This window comes from Gossypium raimondii, chromosome 7 (genome assembly GCF_025698545.1).
Source record: "Gossypium raimondii isolate GPD5lz chromosome 7, ASM2569854v1, whole genome shotgun sequence".
Taxonomy (NCBI): Eukaryota; Viridiplantae; Streptophyta; class Magnoliopsida; order Malvales; family Malvaceae; genus Gossypium; species Gossypium raimondii.
In genome coordinates, this window is record NC_068571.1 from 22,707,793 (window position 1) to 22,726,968 (window position 19,176).

Consider the following 19,176-nt stretch of genomic DNA (forward strand, 5'->3'; position numbering starts at 1 on the left):
GTTTCATGCCAGAACAACCCTTGTTCCACTAATCAGTTAACTCTTAGTGGAAACTATAAATACCAACGTCGTACCATTACAAATTTGTTAACACTTAACAGTAATAAAATAAAATCGAATAGGCCACAACACCATGATTAACATTTAATCAATTATCGAAAGGAAAGGTTATCAGGTTATGCATAAACGATATAAACAGTCAGAAACGTAATAAAATTAAAGCATGCATCTCATACAATTGCATCACCCAAGTATTTAAACCCGAGTCTGTATCACACAAGTGGCTCTGATACTACTGTTGGAACGCCGGTACCCCACGACACAGCAAAATTAATTCATCCGGCGATCCAAACCATGGATCCATGTGCGAGGAATGAATCGGGGTGAAATAAAGGTTTCAAAATTATCAAATTTTTAAACTGAGTAGACAGTGACGCTTCGGCAACGAGTATTCTGATCTACTATCGAACCAAGCCGCACCTTTGATGACTTCGGCCTCTACGTAATCCACCTAGTTGACAATGAACAGAAGAAATCTTCAAAATTGTTTTTAAGAAGACTTTGCTTGATGGCTGCTAGACCTTTTTTTTAGCAAAGAAAAACGAGATCTTTAATTTTTTAGGGTTTTTTTAAAAACACCCTCTTTAACCCTCTAATAATTCGTATATATAATGAATCATAAGTCATTAAATATTTATTCGAACATAATAATCATAATGGAAATTAAATAAATATAACAATGTTTTAAACTGAAAATTATAATTACATTTATTATGATAATGATTTGATAAACTATATTTATTTGAATTTATATCTGAACCAAATTCATATATTAATAGACCTGTGTTCTCATTATGTGTACAACAACCTTGTACATATAATATGTTCGATATTTGATTACCCAATTAAATTAATTCTACAATTAATTTAATTCATGTGACAACCAAACACAATACCAACTATGTTTTATTCCGTTCATTTCAACCATAGGGTGTGACCCTTTAGGTTCTTGTAACATTAGTAGTAATACTAGAACGATTCTAATGTTACAAACAATGAGTGGCACCTAGCAATGCATCATTGCTATCTGAGTTACAAGAAATTATGATTCGACATAACCTTTTTGCGATTAACCTTTCATGCATTAATCCTTAAGTCCTTTATCTCTGGGTTGGACACAAGTCATGGAATAGTCACACTTGCATAGTCCATCCCATGTTCCTTGATATCTTGAGTAGACTATGATATACAAATAAGTATGACATCTCATATCAGCTTATTTGAGCATGGCCATGCATTTCTAGTCTCACTCAATCAAGTGGCCTAAGATATTACTCTCATTATATAGGAGGGACTTATCCTATATCGATCAACTATACCCCTCTACATAGATCGTGGTATATCCAACATCAGCCTTTATATAACAACCAGTTACGATATACTTTTGACAGTATCAAAATATACAACCACGATGTTGGGATAATGATGATCTCAAGTCTGAGGATCATATACATATTAATCACTATGAGTAATGTTGTGACAATTACATAACAATCCAAGAAACATACTCATAACGGGTCAGTCCAATATGTTGTTCTCTAACATACATATTCATGCATTGATTTTGACATTCCATATCAATGACAACTCTTTATCATCAATCAAATACATGTTAGTCCTAATACATTACTGTTGTCCTAGCCAACAATAATACTTGACTAAGAACCTTTTAAGAATAATCATATTATTCTCAGGGCATTATTTTAAAACTGTTTATTTGTACACACAAAAAAGAAACTGAAATAATAATGGTAACGCCTTATATTAATAAACATGATAAATCAAGTATGTTATTACAACCATCTCATGATTGATCTTTTGGGCATACTCTAACACTTTCTTCATCTACTCAACAAACATTTGAATAATGTATCTTTCTCTAAACTTTTCCAAGAAGAAGTCTCAATCGATTATATGCTCAACAGTTGCACTAACCATGGTTTCCCACTGTTGATAAGCCTCCCCTTCTAACAATGAGATAGCACACCAGAGACTATCCTCAAGAGTACAATTTAGTTATTTAATAACCCTACATAAACGAGATAACCACTGCTCAGCCATGGTGAGGTCATCTCCCTTATCACCAAAGAACTCTTTAGCACCTCTCTTCTGAATCTCTCTGACAAGATCAACCTTAGGTGGAGCCATAATAGGTATAGGTGGAGTAGGTTGAGTTGGAAAAAACACTTTAGTCTGTTGTTGTTGTGGCTAGGGTTCTTGACGGTTTCCCATAAATTGGTCAAACAACTAAGTTATCATTGTGAAGAGCACATTTCCAAATGCTTTCTATGCCTTACCCCCGTTGTTGGCAGTAGTAGCTTGTTCTTGGGTGGGCACATGGCTTTCTATTTCATCATCAACAGCTTCTCTAGAACTATTAGACATTTTTCTTATCTCACTATAAAAGAAGAGTTATCTTAGTACATAATGTTAAGAACTAAGCCAGACGTGTATTATGCACGATAGGGGTGTGACACAAACTTTGATTTTTCTGAGAATCGACTAAATCTTGACTCTGATACCAAACTTGTAACACTCCAAACCCAATCCTTATGGAGGATCCAAGAATGGCGTGTCACTACATTAAATCATTAACTTTAGACTATTTTTGGCGCAAACAAAATTAAATCATTTGTCATTCAAGACTAAATAAAATAGTATGCTTTTAAAATCATAAATACTTTAACTATAATTTCATTAAATTCACAGTTTCATAATCATAAGTTTGAATATAATTTCATCCTTAACAATTAAACATCCTGACATCAACCCCCATGTCATGCATAATACAAAACACTAGAAATCTCACGACAACAATTGTCCTCTGGCATAGTCCAAGCACTTCCTTTACTTCAACAGTAAGCTTGAGAAGGAAAGGTAACTAGGTAAGTTAAAAAGAACTTAGTGAGTTCCATAAGAAAACATTCCAATAGTCATTAACAATTTAAGCAATTTCTTTGAACTCAAACACAATCACACAGTTCGCCAGCTGGTGAGTATCAATCACATATAGACTATACACCAGTTTACTATTCCTTTGGCGTATACATTATGTACATTTGACCCTACAGACCACCCTCTTCATGTTAGCCACATACCAAGATCCTTTTTTGTAGTCATTTCATTTACTTCATTCATATTCCTTTGTCATGATTTGTCAATCTGGTTTGTAGCATACTCTTTCCCTACCAAAGGCTACATGACAATTTTCATGTATCACGATCTGCCAGTTCAATACTTGTTCCATTGAAGGTATCACCATGAGTTTATTTTTATTTTTTCCTTGTCAGAAGTAGCGAGTAGTGGCTTAAGCATGAATAAGGGTTCTTACTCTTTAATATCAACCTACCATCACCAGACTTACGACTCTGAATGATCACATTTCATGTACAGACATTTCATCCCTTTAGAATATGAATACTTACCTCACACAAGGTATAAACAAAGGTATTACACACACACATGGAAGTAAGAAGGAACTCACCTAAAAATGTAGCAAGTCTAAACAACAGGACCTTTGCCCTTATCACAAAGACCTTTAAGATTATCTTGAGCTAAAATATGGATAGTTAAACTTATCAGATCACTATTTCAGAAACTAAACATGTTTGCAAGAAACATTTTCTTAAAACCCAGAACTAGAAAGTTTCCTTCCTTACACTAGCACATACAGCGCTAATATCACGTAAATAACCATGAAAATAACCTAAGGTTCTTCCATAATTACCAAGGAGCTAAAACAAGCGAAGAAGTTGGCTGGTACAGCGAACCCAACTCAAGTAGATTTTTGATCTTAGGTTTTTAGAAAGAGTGAGTGTAGAGAAAATTTTGAAAGAAGATAAATGCCAAGAAAATGTGAAGATTGTTCAAGAAGTCACTACTTACTTATACATCTTAATACAGACACTAGGTTTAGTGAAAAGTCAAATCATCCTACTAACCTTTCCTTGTTTCCTGTAATAAGTACTCTCATAATAAATTATAGTCTTATAAGCTACAGTAACTTAGTTCCATTCTATCCCGATCTCATTTGACTAACTAAATAGTCCTACCAAAATGGTACCAGTTTTATTAAACTACGAACTTTAACAAAAATGTCTACCCTAGTGGCGTGGCGTATACTCCACAAAAGAGTCCGCCAAACCATCGAGCTCACCAAAATGTGAAATTCATCGATTGGCACATTCACAGAACCTTATAATTGGCCATATCTAATACCTTACTCCCACGTAATTCACCAAAATGTGAAATTCATCGATTGGCACATTCACAGAACCTTATAATTGGCCATATCTAATACCTTACTCCCACGTAATTCACTCTAAGCATCATATCTCAATAAATAGTCATCGAGTATTAGGACTTCGCCGGACGGGCTGTTACACGAGTGATCCAAGCAAAGCATAAACTCTGGAAAGGGACTAGCAAACCTTGGATAAAAAGGCAATATGGGAATTTGTGTGGGCTTAGTGATATTATAATTGATGACTTTTCCATTGTTATAAGACTTAATTTCCTCATTTTTATAATTTATATTTTGCGAACTAGTAAAGCTATGAAAATTAATACTTGATTTATTGATTTTGTTAATTTCCTTTCAATATGAATAAAATACCATACAATATCATTCTCTCTTATATGTGGGCTCATCTCTATATACTTAGAATCTTACCTGATTTAAACTCTAAACCCAAAAGGTTTGTATTGCACTATTATGATGAAATTAAATCGAGTTAGCCAAAAATTTTGCAAAGTACTTGTACATACAACCCCCTATATGTGTTTGTGAACCCTGATAAGTTTATAAATCCTTGTATGAGGAACCCCGATAAGTATGTGAATCCATATAAGTAGGACCCTATATGTTTGCAAACTTTGACATGCCTGCGAACCTTATAATGTATGCGAACCTTGGAATTAAAATTCAATGTATTTGTGTACATCTGTCTGATTATGTGAACTCTGAAAATCTCTTGTTTGGCTTCATACTATGTTACTATGATGTGAAAAACCTTTTCCCTTATGCAGTAAATATCGTATGTTCGCTTGTCTTAGGTTCTACGTTTATGGTTATGTTATTCCGCTGCACTAAAATGATTTAACTCATGCTTTATGTTGAAATGTTGTGGTGTGATGAAGGTTTGGTTGGGAGTTAAACGGGGAGTTACTCGTGTGGTGGCTAATGTGGCACACCAGATTTGTGTCAATCCGCCTCGATCGAATTTAGGGTGTTACAATAATAGTTATATATACTAGTAGTCACTACACCAAAACAGGCTTTCAGCGACGTTTTTAGTGGCATTTGGATAAAAAAAGCCGCTAAATATCGAGCATTAGCGACGTTTTCCAGAAAGCGCCTCAAAAAACCTAAGCCCAACGACGCCGTTTTCTGAGCTTTCGGGGATTTAGCAGCGTTTTAATAAAGAGCCACTAATGCTCAGGGATTTAGCGGCGTTTTTGGAAAAGCGCCGCTAATGCTTAGGGCTATAGCGGTGTTTTTGAGGAGGCGCCGCTAATGCTCGGGGATTTAGCGGCATTTTTGAGGAGGCGCCGCTAATGCTTGGGGCTTTAGCGGCGTTTTTGAGGAAACGTCGCTAATGCTCGTGGCTTTAACGACATTTTTGAGAAAGCGCCGCTAATGCTCAGGGATTTAGCGGCGTTTTTTGAGAAAGCACCACTAATGCTCAGGGCTTTAGCGGCGTTTTTTGAGAAAGCGTCGCTAATGCTCTATTTTTAGCGGCATTTTCTAAAAAGCGCCACTAATGCTTAGGGATTTAAAATAATTTAAAATATTTGTTAAAAATGGAAAAATTAAAATACTATTATTTAAAATAATTTTAAAGTTTTTTGCATACATTACTGATTTTTTAATCTATATATTAAATAATTTCTTATATAATCGTAAAAGAGATAGTATTAATTTTAAAATATTGAATTAATTATCACTATAGTTTAGGGTTTTTGGTTTAGGGTATATGATTTAGAGTTTAAGGTTTAGGTGATACCATTTTAAGGTTTATGGATTATGGGTTTAGGGGTTATGGTTTATTAGTTTGATATTTTGAAATTTAAAAAAACTTCATTTGGTAGACATGTAACAAAGAAATTTACAAAAAAAATTGTAATAGAAGAATTAAATTCATTGAAATAAAAATAAGGGTAAACTACACCCAATGTCATTATACAATTAGTGGATTTATATTGTGATCACTCAACTGCAAAAAGTTACAAAATAGCCATTTAACTATTTGAAAGTTTTCATGCAAATCACTAGAGTATTAAATTTTTTCCTTTATAAAGTCCTGCTAGTGAGTTCCAAGTAATGATTTGATAATTAGTATGGTGGATCAATACCCATTGTCGAGTAGAAGAATATACCTTAGATCCAAGTTGATCTGACAGTTGGTGTCAGAGATCAAAGAAAAAGTTGGTTGGATATTGGTTTGCAGGTTCGTAATGTTCAAAGTTGTTTCATGAAAAAATTGAATTGTAGAAAAGGAGAAGAAGATTGGTACAGGTGGCACAAACAAAGAAGGCTATACAATAATGATTTTCAATCCCAATGTTCTTTTTATAACTTCATTGCTTGTCTTATAGCAACATATAGTAATTCAGGATCAATTAAAGCTTCAATGATGATATTGAGCTACAATGTTTGTTTTAAGGGAGATTTAGAGGTTCACAAGAGGATGAAAACTATTGGTGACCTTATTCAACTTCATTCCCCTGATATCATTTGTTTTCAAGAGGTTACTCCGATGGTTTAGGGATTATGGTTTATGATTTATGGTTTAAAGGTTAGGGTTTAAGGTTTAAGGGTTATGGGTTAAAGGTTAGGGGTTAGGGGTTAGGGATTTATGTTTTATAATTTAGGGTTTATGGGATAGGGGTTAAGGGTTAAGGGTTTAGGGTTTAGGGTTTAAGTTAATTAGTGTTTTTTAATTTATATATTAAATAATTTCTTATATAATTGCAAAAGAGATAATATTAATTTTAATATATTAACATTATGATTATAGTTTAAATTATTTAAGAGATAATAGATAAACTTTATATATATATTAAATGGTTTAGGATTTAAGGTTTACTTGATATTTGTTAAATGATGAAATTTTATATAATTAATTAATGCTTTTATATTTAAAATTATTTAATATAAACCATTTGATGTATTTAAATATTAGATTATAAAAAATTGATAAATAAATAAAAAAGTAACAGATTGATATGAATAAGTAATTATCTATTTTGGATAGGACCAAATTATAACAAATAAAAATGAAATACAAAAACTAAAAATTATAATTTTATCTAATTCTTTTAAATATTACTTAAAATTTAAAAAATTATTTATTTAAATTTTATATGAAAGATACAATAATTTAATATAAAAATTGTAAAAAAGTTGAGCGTTAGCGGCGTTTATGAAAAAACGCCGCAAAAGGTATACAATAGCGGCGTTTTTGGTCCAAGAGCCGTTAAAAGTCGAGCAATAGTGGCATTTTTTCAAAACGCCATGAATATTTTTTGCGATGACGTCGTTTTGTATTTATATTTTTTTATCCCAAAATTTCAAATGAAATATTTTCTTTTTTCCCCCTTTTTCCCAAAATCGATTCCCCCCACCCCCAAAAATCCCGCCTAAAATCTCTTCTTCTTTTTTCCCCATTTTATTTTTTCCCAAACCATATTGTTGCAAACTTGTAAGAAGATTCAAAAGAAATTGAAGATAAGAGGATACAGCTTGAAGACGGATGGTCTTGATGAGATTCTCTCCTTCGTCAATCGCTTCCAAGATGCTGAAGATGAGGCTATTGATCTCCTCCTCGACTAGCTCGATCACCAATCCTGTAATTTTCTTTATTTATGCTTTTCTAGGGTTTTCCTTATTTTTTTAATATTCTATTAGTATTTTTTTTAATTGTAAGTAGTGAATTCTTCCATAATCGACAAGGAGGCGGTGCACCAAGTAGTCAGTCTTCTATTGGATGCTAAAGCAACTGAGGAGGAGATCTGCTTGAATATGCGGATGTAATTCTTGCAAAAATCTCCTTGTTGAAAATCTAGAGACTTAATTCGTTACGGAACACTTTGATAATTAGTAAAAGCAAGTAAGGAGGGAAAGACTGATGCTGGCTTTTTTTGTTTCTGACCACCTAAAATTTCATCCATGATCCTCAGTCAACGTTTGTTTCTATGTCTATACACCACTGTGTTACAAGCTCCTTGGATAGTATTATTTTTCTAAAAAAGTATTGCAATCCTTATAACATTCATTCTATGGCTTTCTGTCTAATATGTTGGTCAGTTTCCTTTCTTTAGATCATGATTTATGAATGAAAAGCAATTCATTCTTACTAAGGTGTACTGATTTTCAGTGTTTGTTTACAGACCCTGGTTTTGATATATGGGGCATCAGTTAATTTGAATGTAAAGAAAATGGATCAATACAGGAATTTTAAGACTTGTACTGAAGTTCTATTGGAGGTCTTGTAGATTCGTTGATTTTAGATGATAAGAGATGGACGCAACTTGTAGAAGTTGCAGTTGCGAATGTTGATTATTTTCTGGCTGATATTCTATCATTCTTACGATGAGAAGTCTATTCCTGTCAGTATCATACATTTCTTGCTACAGTCTAGCAGTAAACCATATATGCAAGCTAGTGATCAAGCCTATGCCAGTACGGTAGACACCTCTATTTGGAGGTTGCTAGAACTACATTGACAAATTGTTGATTGTCATCTGCTACAACTGCAAGAATGCAAAGGTTTGTTCCTTGCACTGCATTTAATATTGGTTAAATTTGTCAAGTTGTCATTTGAAGCTTGTATTTCTTTATCACTATATATTTCTACTTTCTCTTTTGTCACTTAGGTATAAAATTTCGAAGGAGCTTGGAGGTGGTACATGTGGTAGTGTGTTCAAAGCCTTCAATATAGAAACATTTGAGATTGTAAGGAACTTGATCCAGTAGTTGCTTTTTTTATCTTTCTGTTTACATAACTACATGATTTATTTTATTTATCATTAAGATATATTCTTCTCATTTGTTCCTCATGTATGGTAGAACTTAATTCAATGATTAATATTATATACTTTGCTGCAGTTAAAAAATTTCCTTTGACGTGTAGGAAATTCAACTTAAGTCTTGTACCTCACCTATTTAAGTTAATTTAATGATTAATGTTGTATGCTTAGCTTCACTTAGAAGTTTTCTTTTAACATGAGGAAAGTCAGCACAAGTCTTATGTGATGATTGAAATGACCTCAATGCCTTGGAGATAGCAAATGATGAATATAGGATCAATTTTGAAGTCACTTTCTGAACCATTACGTGAATTCTTTGTTTTTAATTGGTCAGTCTTTCATGTACCTACTGCTAATTTCTGGAGGTTACCTTAAAGCTTATATCTAATTTCCTGTATACCTTTTTCTATATGTATATACATTTGAAATGAGATCCTATTCGATTTCAACAATACAGTTTATGGTTGGACAGCTATCCTCTTTCTCTGCCTTATATCTGTCTTATTTTTATGTGTTGAAACTGCTTTGATCTTTCTTTTTATTGTATATTAGACGGAGAAAGCATTTCTCAAACAACCCAAGGTGTTTTTAAGGTGAACTAGCTTCTTCCATTGTTATATATGTTTTACTTTGTTGCTAATTCATCTTACTCAGACCATTGTTATAGAATGTGAAAAGCCAATGAAGCCAGGAGTTCTCACTCCTGGACGTGTTCGTCTTTTGCTTCATAGAGGTCTGTGGACTTTGAAATATTTTTCAGAGGTATTAATTTTTCTCTTTTTCTTTTCTTCTTCGCTGAGTTTTTGAATTCTTCCTGTGTTTTCTTTTCTGTGAATCTGATGGAATGCAAGTGGTATTGGTCATGTAATTACGATTAGAAATATTTCTTGTGAATTGGATATTGAGGTGATTTTTCTCTGGTTTTTTATAGCTGAAAGTTTGGATTTAATTGGAATTAGGGTTTTTTCTTTTAATCTTAAAATAATTTTTAGTTAAAGAAAATCAGTATTTCATTTGTTAAGGAAGATTTTCGATGTTTAAATTTGGAATATGATTTTCAAATTCTAGTTATTAAAAGGCCATGACTCTTTTTTTTGATTGATTCTTGTTATTCATGGTTTTAAACTAAATCTTATTTTTTAATTTTTAGTGTGTGGTTTTTCATTAATCTTAAGTTGCCTCTTGGGTTTAATCTCAAAATCCCTGAAATTCATTTGGTTTCTGGGTGAATTTCTATATGTAAATTCTCTCGTTGCCTTGTAAATTCAGAATCTTTCTTATTTGTATGATTTAGGAACTCTGATTGCTGTTACTGTATTTGTATGATTTAGGAACTCTGATTTATACTAGATTAATTGTAGCTCGCTCAATTATTAAATAATTTCACAGGGAACTCTGGTTGGAACCTGGACACATCAAATTACAAGTTTACAAGTTTGTTTCTAGTAGCACATGTGGAAAATATAATTGCCTTAATTAAGTTCATCCACTTATAAAACCTTTGTATGGGTTACTTCTCTCTCTTTTCCCTCCCAGCTTATGACTTGCAGTCTGTTTTGCCTACAAGAACATCTCTTTATCTTCTATAACAAACTGCTCACATTAATATTTTGATATTTTTTTGGTGATGATTACAGGCTATATATTATCTGGAAAAGGGGGAATCTATTTTTGTGGCGGCACATACATCTGCTGGAAAGACAGTTGTAGCAGAATATGCATTTGCTTTGGCATCAAAATTACGTTAGCTATTTTGGTCTTTTGCTTGTAAATCTATAGATGTTTTGATTTTTTGTTAGCTGGAGATGTGACAAATTGCTCACATTGATTAAAAACCTCAGGCCATATCTTTTTTATTTTCAAGTTTCTGAAGTTCTATGCCGAATTTGGTTTAGTTTCAAGATTTTTGATAAGTTTTCATGTCATGCAGCATTGCACTAGAGCTGTGTATACTGCTCCAATTAAAACAATTAGCAACCAGAAGTATAGAGATTTCTGTGGGAAGTTTGATGTTGGCCTTCTCACAGGTGATGTTAGTTTGAGACCAGAGGCTTCTTGTCTCATCATGACAACTGAATTGTTAAGGTCAATGCTTTATCGAGGTGCAGATATTATTCGTGATATTGAATGGGTGAAGGGGTTGCTATTTGTAGCATTACTTTACATAGTAGTTTCATTACTTTTTCTGCTGAACGCTCTTGTTAGTTCTTTTGTCTAATTTGTGAACATGATATTTAAGATGTTTCTTTCTATTGTGACTATATGAATGTAGGTTATATTTGATGAGGTGCACATTTATTACCTTGCAATGTGTATAGTCATAGGCAGGTTCAACTAGTCAGTTTGTTTCTCATATATATTATTTATTTTAGTTTTGATTCTAAATTTTTATTTTTATTTTAATATTTACGACAACTTGAGTTCTAACTTTTGGATTTTAATTGTGTTATTAATTTATTATTTTAAATTCTAAAACTAAATTCATTAATTTTTATATTTAGTTTTAAAGTTAAAAATTTCATAGAAAATTTAATTTAAATAATATTTTTTATTTATCCTTCAAAGTATATTTAAAGTTCAAATTTAAAAAATAAAACATAATATAATATTTATCATAAAAATAAATATTATTTGATTAAAATAATTTTTTAAATGTTATGTTTTTAGTGGCGTTTTTGCGAGAAGCGTCGCTAAAGGTTTGTTCTATAGCGGCGTTTGTGGGAAAAGCGCCGCTAAAGGTCTCGAGCTATAGCGGCGTTTATGGAAAAAGTGCCGTTAAAGGTCTCGAGCTATAGCGGCGTTTGTGGAAAAAGTGTCGCTAAAGGTCTCGAGCTATAGCAGCGTTTTCGGAAAAAGCGCCGCTAAAGGTCTTGATCTATAGCGGCGTTTGTGGGAAAAGCGCCGATAAAGGTCTTGATCTATAGCGGCGTTTGTGGGAAAAGCACCGCTAAAGGTCTTGATCTATAGCGGCGTTTGTGGAGAAAGCGCCGCCAAAGGTCCTGATCTATAGTAGCGTTTATTTCTAAAAACGCCGCTAACATTTGTGGTGTTGACAATAGCAGCATTTCCTGCGGCACTTTCAAAAACGCCGCTAAAGGCATAAAAAAAGTCGCTAAAAGCCTGTTTTGGTGTAGTGAGTACATTATATATTACTTATTATAATTTATTGTGTATTATTGTACTAGTCGAAATATGCTCTAAGTCCCTATAATTTTCATACATTTAAAAGCTAACTCTCCTATAATATAATATAATATAATATAATATAATATAATATATTAATAGTTTATATATATGCATCGGTAATTAAATATTATAATATCATATAATATTATATCTTTTATTATAATCTATATGATAATAATAGTTATAGATGTATTAATATTTTTAGTAATAGTTATATATTATAATACTATTTTATGTATTAGTAATATACTAATTTAAATAAATTGGTTTAAGGTCAAGTTAAGTAATCAATTTCGGTTTCTATACAATATATTATTATATTATCATTAAAGTTTAATTTTATAGATCTTAATAATTAATAATTTTAAATATTTATTATACATATATAATTATAGTATTAAAAATATTTGTACAAGCCCAATATTTGCCCGGCCCATTACCCAGTAAACTTAACCCATTACCCAATAAACTTAACCCATTACCCACCTAAACACTAGCCCAATACCCAAATGATATTACAAGCCCAAACGCCCAAACTTAAAACAATTTCAGCAAAATAAAAAAACCTAACCCTAGGGCGCATGCTAGGACCTCTTGCCTTGCGCTTTGTCCCATCGCCAAGACGTCCCATCTGACTTGCGCACTGCACTGCTCCACTGCAATGAGAAGAAAACACGCAAAGAACAGTAGCAAACAGAGAAAAATGAAAAAAGAAAATGAAAATAGCATTGGCTATAAAGCCAAGTATCATCTCTCAGAACGGGTCCCCCACCCTTTTTTTTTTTTCAATTTCAAGAAATAAAAAGCAAAAAAAGCAGATTCAAAGAAACAAAGGTGCTTTATTTATTTATTTATTTATTTATTATTTCAAAATAAAGGAAATAATAAGAAAAGAAATTTGTTACCTTTGGGTAATGGGGACTCCTCCGTCTTGAGGGTGGTCAGCCAACTGCTTGCTTGAAAGGACCCCACCGACGAGGAGAAACCAAGGGTTTTTTTTTCTTTTTCTTCTATTCTTTTTGACTTTTGAGAGCCTTTTGAGCTATCTTAACCCCAAATCGGGCTTTGCTCGGAAAAAGAGTGAAAAAGTGCTTTTTTAGTTTTCGGCAGCCGTCTTGTTGTGTGCGCCGATCGCCGGCAATACGTGGCCGGGCGGCGGTGATGAACGGACTCTGGCGAATTTTCAAAAGGGAGAGAGAGACTTGAGAAAAAATTTCGAGTTTTTAGGAAGAAAAAATGAAATTTAAAAAAAAATGGTTTTATAAAGGGTTGAAACGGCGCCGTTTTGGGGTTTAACCCCAGTAGCCAAAACGACGCCGTTTTGGCCTTAGTGCCCTTTTACCCGCGCGTCGACCCGACCCGATCAGGGGATCCGCGTGTTTTTGAAATTTGGGTTATTTACTCTTTTGGTCCTTCCGCTTTTGCGCCTTAGTGCAATCTGGTCCCTTTTCATTTTTAATTTAGCCGCATAACTTTACTTTTGTTTCATTTTAGTCCCAATCAAAGTGATGCGTTTTGGAGGGAGGGATATTTTCTGTTCTGGTCCCCCTTCCTATGCGCGTGTCACAATTTGATCCTTTTCTCTGTTTCCAATTTCGATTTCTGCATTAAGGTTTTTGTTTAGTTTCAAGTTAATCCTCTGCTTAATATTTTAGTTTTATTATTAAATTGATCGTTTTAATATATTATTACTATTTATTATTCTCAGTCTTATTTTTCTTTTGTTTATTCATTACTATTGCTAATATATTAATTAGTTTTTTTTTAATTATCTTAGCTTTATATATATATGTTTACATACTCTTATATTTTATAAGTTTAAAGTATATATATTTGCATGTGTATATTTTTATAATTTATTTATACATATATGTACGTGCTTGTATTTTTGTACTTTTTAATTTGTATGGACATACATATGTATTTTATCTTTTCGTATTGTTTTGTCTTCCTATTTGATATTTATTTGTTTATTTATTCTTATGTTCGTTATTATTTTAGTTTTCTTTTATTTATTATTTCATATACTTGATTATTTTATTTATGTATTTTATTTCTTTTGATTATTGCTTATATTATTTGTACTTGTATCATCATCATCATTTTGTTATACAAGTTAATATTGTGTTTACTCCTACCATTTCATGCTAAATTAATTTTATTTAATATGATTTTAAAATGAACAAAATTTCGTGTTTAGATTCGAGAGGATCGTACCTAACTTCTTGGGTTTCGATTTTCACGATAAATCTAAATACGAATCTTTAAAACTCAAATTTTAAATGATCTCGATTTAAAAAATCGCGTCCTAACTTCTTGGTCGTGATTTCATTTTAAATCCGAGATGGCTAAAATATCTTTTAAATAAGCATTTTTTATTCACGTATCGGGAATTTGAGACATTGTGTCCTAACTTACTGGATATGATTTTCTTTCTCGAATAACGTGAAATATGCCCCTTTTCCTGAAAATTTTCAACCTTTTAATACAAGGATCGTATTTTTAAAAGCCTTCAAAGTTCTCAATTTTCGACATTAAGACATTAACTAATCAACTAGGTACCAATTTTGGGCGTTACGAGGGTGCTAATCCTTCCTCGTGCGTAACCGACTCCCGAACCCGTTCTTCTGAATTTCGTGGACCAAACTTGTTATTTTAATAAAATCAAATCGTTTATTAAAAATAACCACTTTTCGAGGTGATCCAGTCACACCTCATAAAAAAGGATTGGTGGCGACTCCCGTTTCATTTTTCAAAATTCAAGTCGACCCCGTTTTCATCAAAAAAATGGTGTCAACAGCTTGGCGACTCCACTGGGGACAAACACGAGAGTCAAGCCATGAGTTGATTAATTTTTGTCTTTTTGTCAAAAATTGAAAATTTAGTTTAAAAGTACGATCCTTTCGTTGTATTTTGTTTGTCATTTTTGTGGCCTTCAATATGTTTACTTTTTTGGTTCAAGCCTTTTGATATTTCTGCACATTGCATTGCATGACCGTGGGTCACACCCTTTTAAGTAGGAGTGAAAAACTACGCCTTCGTGAGGTTTTCACCTCCGCATGGGATAGTGAATCGCTTCCGGGATACATCCGTACCTATGTCTTCGTGAGATTTTCATCTCCGCATGGCCATAGGGAAATGTATTCCCCTGAACTGAACTCAATCCATATGAGCCTATAATGGGTGAGGATCGAGGAATCTGCTGGTTCGGGTAACCTTACTTTAGAGCCAAACCACATATGGAAGACCTTAGGAGCCCACCCTAGGTAGAGCCACTCCAAACCCCTAGTATATACCTGATTAGGTACTTTTTGTTTTCTGTGCTTGCTTATGTTATGTACTAACCCCTCTTGTTGTGTTTTGATTATGATTGCATTGCATTGCATTTTCATCTTAGGAAAGAGATATGGATTCAAGTTCGATTACTAAATTAGAAAGCTTGTCATGGAATACGAATTCCTTGATAAAGTGGAAAATAATACGACTTCCCGAATATATTCCGAGAAACGCAAGAAGGGTGATGGAAGAGTTCGTGACCCTGCTTCATGGCCTGAGGATTCAAGGTGATTGTCTAAGAGCCTTCAACGTTTCAAGAAGCTGACGAGCCTTATGAAGATGGGCAGATGATAGATCGCGACCAAGATCAAAAGAAGGAGCTAGCAATGGCATCTATTGGCGAGATTACCTCAAACATGCGGATGAAGAAAAAGACCGACGTTGTTTCTTGGAATATGAGGGTGAGGCCGTACATGTATCCGTTTTATGTAAGGGAATTTGCTTTCTAGAAAAGTTTCTTAAATGTAATTGAATCAGAATCAATGTCTCTTTAGGCATTCATTTCATGTATTTTCATTACATTGCATTACATGCATTAAAATCCATTGAAAGAGTCTAAACGAGTAAATTTATTTCAGCTAACCTGGAAAACCAACCAACCAAATACCCTTACGATATTCAAGCAAGGACTAGAGAAATGGAACGAAGGTTGGAAAAATTAGAGCGAATGCAGATACAGATGCAGGAGCAATTGACCGAATTTCAACAGGAGATGAGAGATCAGATGCTAGAATTACAGAGAACTATGATGAGTCAGTTCAACCGACTGCCAGCTGGAGAGTTAGAAAAAAGGAGGGACCCAGTGGTCTACTTTGGGGTTGATAATAAGGATCTTACCTATTCCCTAGATTATACTCCGACAAGTGTCCAAGTCCAGCCAGATGGGCGTCCACACGCGGCACTCTTTACTATCAGATCACAATAATATCAGACTGGTATAGCAACACCGGTGGGTTACTTGACAGACCCAAGGTCCAATGTGAGGAACAATTTTCCTGTTGCTCTCGATAGCCCGGCTGAAAAACACAGGCAAGGGTGGAGTACCTAGGTACTACAAAGGCCCCGAGGAAGAAAGGGAATAAATGGGATAATACAGGCAGGTATAACAGAGGCCACTCAAAACCAATCATTGCGGGCCAACAAAAGACGGCAACCACCAGCCATCAGAGCCCTTTAAAGCAATAACCTTATGTGAAACAAGGCACTGAGAACCTCCAATTCACGCCAATTTCGATGTCGTATAAGGAGTTGTATCAAAGCTTATTCAATGCGCGCATTGTTGCCCCTCTCTACATGAAACCTCCACAGCCTCCGTACCCTAAATGCATGACGCAAATGCACAATACGAATATCATGCGGGAAATATGGGGCATTCCATAGAAAACTGCATTGCCTTTAAAAAGTTGGTCGAAAGGTTTATCAATATGGGCATCGTCAAATTTGAGGATTCACTCAGTACAGAAAACCCGTTACTCAATCATACGGATAATGGAAGGAATGCGATGAATGAAGAGATGTTGGGAAACGTTCACATCAGTACTGAATACGAAGAGGCAACCGGAGAAGAGATCTTATTAGATGTTCGCCCTTATAAACTTGGGAGTGTTCTAAAAAAACCCTATAGTATTTAGAGCTTACTCAGAGTAATATTCAAAACACACCTGTTGCTTTCAGCCTAGAGGCAACAAGAAGTCTTTTGTGAAATAGACTCATTTTAATGAAATGCATCTTTGCGATCATTTTGAGCCAATATTCTTTCATTCTTTATAAATAATTATTCTTTCATTCTTTTTCCAAACCATTCATTCATTCATAATCATATTGTACAGATAATCATTCTTAAATTCATACATTCTTCGTATATTCTCTTGTACCTAAAATAGGTCCCCAAATATCAACGACATGAATGACACTGCTACAAACTTAGAACCTTATTTTGAGCGAGACATGTGTTTAGAGGGATCTCACGACTTTGAAGATGACATAGATTGTAGCCTATCTCTGGACTTGTTGAGGATGGTAGAACAAGAGGATAAACAGATCCTACCTCTCAAGGAATCATTAGAAATTGTAAGCTTGGTGAATACTAGAATTGACTTGACCACAGAGACAAAGCAAGACCTTGTTGAGTTACCTTTAGAGTTCAAAGATGTCTTTGTATGATCATACCCGGGGCAATGCCTTTCTCGTGGAGTCAGCATAGCTTCGCCTATTTGAAGTCGAATTTCCACATTTTCAAGTTGTTGTTGGGTCCATCCTGATTAAAGAGAAAGATCCAAAGTTTTCTTTCGTAGTTGCGCCCCAAAAGGCTCAGATCAAAAAATGGAAGAAAAAGAAAAATCAAAGTCAAAGTCAAAATGAAAATGAAAAAAATAAAAAATAAAAAATAAAAAAAAAGAAAGAAGAAAAAATCAAAATCAAGATCAAAATAAAACTGAGAAAAAGAAAGAAAAATGAAAAAAGGAGAAATCTAGATGAAAAAATCAGAATGAAAAAGAAAAAAGAAAAAGAAAAGGAGAGGCCAAAGCGAAAACCCGCAAAGGGCGCTTTGTGACCAAATGAAGTTTTGAGTTGACAACCCGAAAAGGGCGACTCAAATTTTGAGTACAATGGGGCATGGACATCATCATTATCAAATACTTCTAATGGGTATTGCTTCATTTTGAGAGGCTACTTTATGAGCCAAAGTCATCGTATACCGATACAGAATTTCAGAGAAGAGGGTATTGGAGAATACATTGAGCTTAAACAATTGCACGATAGCTGGGGTCTCAAATTAACTCAGAAGTGGACACCACGATTCGTCACTGAATTGCCTAGAGTTGAAATCTAAAATTGATTGAAATCCTTTCTCTCCGGGGATTAGTTGAGCTAGAATTGGATGAAGTAGAATGGATCAAATCGCGATGTGATCAGTTGAACCTAGGAAAAAGGTTAAAAGCTATTCTTCAGGGTCAGATGTACCAGAAACAAATGATACGAGTCCATAATGAACGATGTCATTTCAGAGATTCCACGAGAGGGTTGGATGTCGAAGAAGATCATTCCTCTCCAAAAGATTCCAGAGGGAAATGAATGCCAAATCGGGAATGTCCTTACGTTGTAAAAAAGACATTCTTCAGAAGAGCACTGATCCTGAGTGGGATTGCTAATCCTATAAACTCGGATCCAGTCAAGAAACACTTCGTTTAAAGAAGAAGAAAGGACCAAGGTGAAAACCCGCAAAGGGGACTCTGAGTCAAAAAAAATGAAAAATGAAAAATGAGAATTAAAAATGAAAAATGAAAATGAAAAATGGAGAGGCTAAGGGGAAAACCCGGAAAGGGCGCCTTAGGCCAAAGGGGATTTGAGTTGAAAACCCGAAAAGGGCGGCTTAAATATTTGATCAGAATGGGGCATGAAGTGATCAGATTGGGGCATGTGGTGATCTTGCTATACCTGAAAGGGTAAGGCGACATCTTGGGGCATCGACAGAGTCCTGTAGATCTCCTAAACACATGTCAAACTCAAGAAAGTCTTCAGAAAGTTTGTACAGAGAAGTTCAAGCTGCGATATCTGGGGCAC

At 34.0% G+C, this 19,176-nt stretch overlaps 1 non-coding gene across 6 annotated transcripts; it reads left to right on the forward strand.

Annotated features, from left to right (window-relative positions):
* Positions 1-7,674: 7,674 nt before the first annotated feature.
* LOC105784702 (uncharacterized) lies at positions 7,675-11,340 on the forward strand. 6 transcript variants are annotated; one of them, XR_001130636.2, is made up of 6 exons: positions 7,675-8,830; positions 8,938-9,016; positions 9,643-9,683; positions 9,758-9,852; positions 10,480-10,593; positions 10,728-11,340. It is a non-coding gene; the product is annotated as an uncharacterized LOC105784702 (transcript). The 6 variants fall into 6 exon arrangements; XR_001130637.2 differs by lacking the exon at positions 10,480-10,593; XR_008197527.1 differs by having other exon boundaries at positions 8,938-9,852.
* The last annotated feature ends 7,836 nt before the right edge of the window (positions 11,341-19,176 follow it).